Below are 5362 nucleotides of genomic sequence, written 5' to 3' on the forward strand. Positions count from 1 at the left end.
TTAGCCCTTGTATAGAATTCACAACATGTACAGTGGCACCAGAATCTAGCCACTATGAGTCAAAGGAAGTTTCAATGGTGTTAGATTCAAAACAAACTAGAGCTAGAGGGGCAGTTTGAAGAGTTGTACCTTTACTTTCTTGTTTGTTCTTCAATTTGAAGCAATTAGCTTTAATGTGACCCGGTTTCTTGCAATAATTGCATAACCCCTTAAAGGGTTTCTTCCTCGACTTCTCACTCTTATCACCATCTTTCTTAAAGGTTGGATTATTTGGCTTTGGGGCATCATGCTTCTTTCCTTTTTTCTTATATGACCCTCCAGATTTGCTGCTAGAGCCATGAGAAACATAGTTTATTGAGTGAGATGAATTCTTCTTTATAGCTTCCTCTTCTTGAGTGACTATCGATATCATCTGGTCAACAGACCATTCAGCTTCTTGTGAGTTGTATGAAGTCCTCAAGAATGCGTACTCTGATGGCAGTGATTGAAGAACACGGTAAACTAAGGTACTTTCACCCAAATCAATCCCATATGACTTAAGCTTGTTATAGTAATGAACAAGCTTCAGAATGTGCTCCCTGACACCAGAAACTCCATCATATCGAGTGTTGTTAAGAAGTGATAGATAATAGTTCTTTTGAGTCTTGTCAAGCTTCTTGTATTTGTTACCAATAGCTTTTAAGTACTCTACTGCAGTATCATTTTCAGGAATGCTGTCCCTAATTTCCTTTTCAATTGTGTATTTGATGATCGCTAGACAGATCCGATTGGACTCACTCCATTGTTTATAGAAGGCTATTTCAGAAGCACTGGACTCGGAAGAGAGATCCGCAGGCTTGGGCTCTCTCAGAGCTAAATCTTTCTCAAAAATGGTCAAATACATATTGAGGGACTCTTTCCAGTCATCATAGTTAGTCCCATTGAGAGCCTTCACAAAGGATAGTTGCGTAAAAGCGGAAACTGAAGAATCGCAAAACAGAAAATGGGAAATATTAATTATGCGTGCACAACATAATTATAAAATAGAATTTCCCAACAAGCGATTATCAATTATGTAACTATAATCATGCACCAAGAAGGCTCATATACCATAAAAATTTAGCTCATACAAAAGTCCATACAAAATAATGTATTAAACATTTCCATACCTATAGGATACAATAAATATTTAACACATTAAAGGAGTGCTATTAGCCTATCCTCAAAGCCAACCATCAAAATCACATTAATAATGTCACACCTATGGGATATGTCCATTGTTAATGCTATAAGATCCTAAGTATCATTAATAATTCACAAAGTCACAAATTTTATGACTTTAGGACAAAACAAAATAAAAAAAAAGAATATCCTTAGGGTCTTTTGAGAATTAGGAAACAAATTTAGGATTTAAGTAAAATTTTGAAAGATAATCAGGGGCAAATAAGTAATTTTGGATGAGATTTGGGTCAAAATTGCAATTCTGGAAGTTTAAGGGACTAAACTATAATTTACAGAAATATCATGGGGCTAATTCATAAAGTTAAGAAATTATGGGCCAAAGGAGGTAATTTAAATTGAGCCGAAATGCAATTAACTGAATTTTTTTTTGGGCTAATTCATTTTGGGCCCAGAACCTCCTTTTTTTTTAAAGCCAAGATCTGGGCCCATACGAAAATAGGCCCAGAACCATGGAACCGGATCCCTAGGATCCGGTTCCTGACCCGTTTCTGGGTCTTCCCCAGCCGCGAGCTGGGAACAAGGAAGGGGAAGAGAGAGGCCAGCGTGCATGGAGTTCCAGCCAGACCAGAAGGCCGTCGCCGGTAGCCATGGGGACGACGTTGTCCCTATCTCCGGTGAAGGAGGACGATGCCATGAACACTCCTCTCGTCGGTGATTTGACAGCGCTGAACCAAGGAAAAAAAAGAAAAAAAGAGAAGAGGGAAACAGTTGCTCCGGCGACCCCAGAAGCAGCCAACCACCACAAACCGCCGGCGCATATGGAGACGCTACCTTCGTCCGGTGAAGCTCAATGACGATGGTAACAGTCAAGTGTAGCGGCGATGACAGAACCCATTTTTTTTAACAACACTGAAGAATAACTCGAAGAAGAAGCATAAATTCAATTCACATACATAAATAAAAAATTGAGATATATATAAATTTAAAATTCATAACCAAGCTCTGATACCACGTGTTGAATTTAATATCTCAATTTATATTTATAATTAGATATGAAAATAAAGTAATTCATGCGTACCTGAAGAATCCATGAGTGCTAGAGAGATCTCGATTACCTCGAGTATAGGCAGGTACACAACCCACAGGTCCCCAGAGCTTTCAGAGAATTCAGAGATAATGGGAGTAGAAGAAGTGAGTCGTGTGTTTGTGGTTACCGACTAATCGTCTTATATAGATCAGATCGGTAACCGCCTTATTAAATAATTAAATAATTATATTATCTATTATCTCTGACTCAGTCAGTTAAGAGATAGGAAATAACTGACGGCTACTGGGTTGTGGGTTGGGCCTCTGCCCATTGGGCTCACTTGTGTGGTCCACCTATTACGGTCCACACAAGATCATAAAGACCAATCTATTGGGCTTATTAATTAATGCTAATTCATAAATAATATTCCAACAACATGATCTCAAATTTTACAAATGCATAGGGCTTGTCTGATTTTTAAATAAAATACAAAAATATTAGTTAGTTATTGACTACAAATGAAGCATAATTTTAATAACTATTTCAATAACTAAATTCAGATATCAACATTTTATCGTCAATATAAAATGTTAAATTTGTAGAAACCATATTATTCATTCAGTCATGAAACCCATCAGGACCTAAACCATTATGAAGGATGAAAACAAGGAATTTGCAATTGTCCTTCAACTTATATGAAGGATGCATGGAGAAATGTTGAGCAACATTTTCTAGATTATATTGACGGCCAATTCAATCACCACCATCAACAATATGCTTTAATTTGAAAATGTAAGTGTTCATCCGCGCTCCTTTTCTTTAGCTCGTTTATGAAAGTAGAAGTGGTGTGTCTATCTCCATTGATCAGCTATGCTCGTCTTGCCTTTCTATTTTATCTTGCCATAACTATAAAAGCCGTGCAAAGAAAAAAAAGGTCATATACATTACAGAAAAGTAATTCCCTACATCTACTTGATGGGTCTCTCAATCCTAATGTCTAAATCTACATCAGCATGTTGAGCTAGCTAGTCTGTACGTTTATTAGTTTTCCTGTAAACATAGTCAAAGATTAGAGATGGATCCATAACATAGCACATAGGAGGGCCACAATGAAAAAATTCATGGAAGTGGGGGGCAAAATTAGATTTTTCATTTTTTTCCAAGTAAAAAGGAAGAAAATTTATCAACAAGTTTTTCAAGGGGCCAAGCGCCTCTGCATATCCCCCCAAGATCCATCCCTTGCATATAATAAGATCTTGGATGTCTCTAACAAAGTTGAAAATGGGTTATCCCAAGTGTTTTTTTTTTTTGTGAGGATGAGCACTTCAATCAAGTCATAATAGACATTAATTTTTGTGCATTTTTCTTCCAATAAAGATTAAGACCGTTAAGAGTATTCAAAAACTCTACTACAATGTTTGGATGGATGTCAAGGTAATTGGTAAAGCTTTTTATCCAATTTCTATGTGTCTTGTATGATGAGACAATTGCAAGTCACGGCTCTATTTTGGTGAATAAAGCCATCAACATCTAGTCTAGTCTAACTAATTTTATGGTAGGTGTTTACCCTTTGTTTATGATATATAATATCCTTTTTTTAAGGCGGTGAATGAAAAATAAGAAATATTAAAATGGCCAATTAACAAAACATTCTACATATTAAATCAGTTAACTTGTTAAAAAAAGAAACGGACTTAGATAAAACCCTAACTTAACTTGTTAACAAGTTCCCCTAATAAATTAACAAGTACGCAATATTGAAACCATAGGTTATGTTTGGCTTTTAATAAATCCATGCCATATTTCAATAAGTTAACAAGATCAAATATGTGGAAAGTACTGCTAATAAGTTTTGTTGATGAATTAACAAGTATGCATTATTATTGAAATGATAAGTTGAGTATGCATTAGTGAAATGATAAATTAAGTTAATATTTTAACGGGTCCACTTCATATTGTAACATATCACCAAAATAGGATGTGTAAAAGGTACTATCAATGAGTTCCGTTGGTCGATTGACAATTACGCATTAATGAATTAACAAGTAAGTATTAATGGAATAACAAGTTCAATTAGACTTTGTTTGGAAACTTGGTTTATATTGTATGTAAGATTTGCATTATATTATTAAGAGGCCTTATTGGCATAGTGGTTATCAAGTTTTTTGGTGTGCCAAGGATCTTGAATTCAAATCCTCTTTTGCTACGTTGGGGCATTTATCCTCTAGCAGTGTTGGAGCTTTAGCAACCGCCATTGATAGTCTAGTCGTTAGAGTTTCGATGACTATTGTAGGATAATTTGGTGGCCAATAGTTGAGACTCCAATGAGGTGGAATCCTAAAAAAATATTTTTTTATTAAAAAATATAAGATATTTTTAACTGAATCTCACCTTAAATAAAGTAGCTAGTTATTTTTTTTTAAATTAATTCTATCTTTTCATATTTATCCCCATAAACACTTTAAAATAAATATAAAGTAATTTATTTAATAGAGGCATTTAAAAAAGAAAAAAATAATTACACCTCCAAAATTAAAAATGTCTTATATTTTTTAACATTCAATTCTTTAAAAAATAATTTACATTTTTTAATGAAGAGAGTAAAGGGTATTATGATCATTTGATTTCCCACCTTCAAATTAAAACATATTTTTTTAGATTTTATAAGTCGTTATTTGAAATTAAATCCTACAGGGTCCTCTATTAAAATTCTCCCGAAACATAATTATTCATTATAAAAAATATTTATGTGGGCAGCTTTGAAAGCCTAACTTATATTTGAAAACATCAGAGAATATACAAAAGCGATGAGAAGATCAGCAGGTTGAACACGCACACACGCACACACACGCAGAGACACACACACGAAGTAGTACAACTTGCATTTTACACTATTAAAAAACCAAAGTAAAGCAGTGAAGATATTGGAGATTCGAGGAGTACGAGGGTGAGAGGTGTCTCTGTCTGAGGTAGCCAACACACATGTCTCTCCGTAGTCCGTACTGTAAAGTAAGTTAAACCTTTTTAAAAAAATAATTAAGACAGCCTGTGATGGCTACCCACCCTACCTTCCTTTTTAAATGTTACATTTGAGGAAATTTTTTTTTTAAAACAAAAATTGCAGATAAAAACCCAGCTTTCTAGCTTGCCCAAAACTGGAAATTTTGAAGGCAG

The sequence above is a fragment of the Prosopis cineraria genome, unplaced genomic scaffold (genome assembly GCF_029017545.1).
Source record: "Prosopis cineraria cultivar Desert tree isolate PC_DT_omini unplaced genomic scaffold, ASM2901754v1 PC203, whole genome shotgun sequence".
Classification (NCBI taxonomy): Eukaryota; Viridiplantae; Streptophyta; class Magnoliopsida; order Fabales; family Fabaceae; genus Prosopis; species Prosopis cineraria.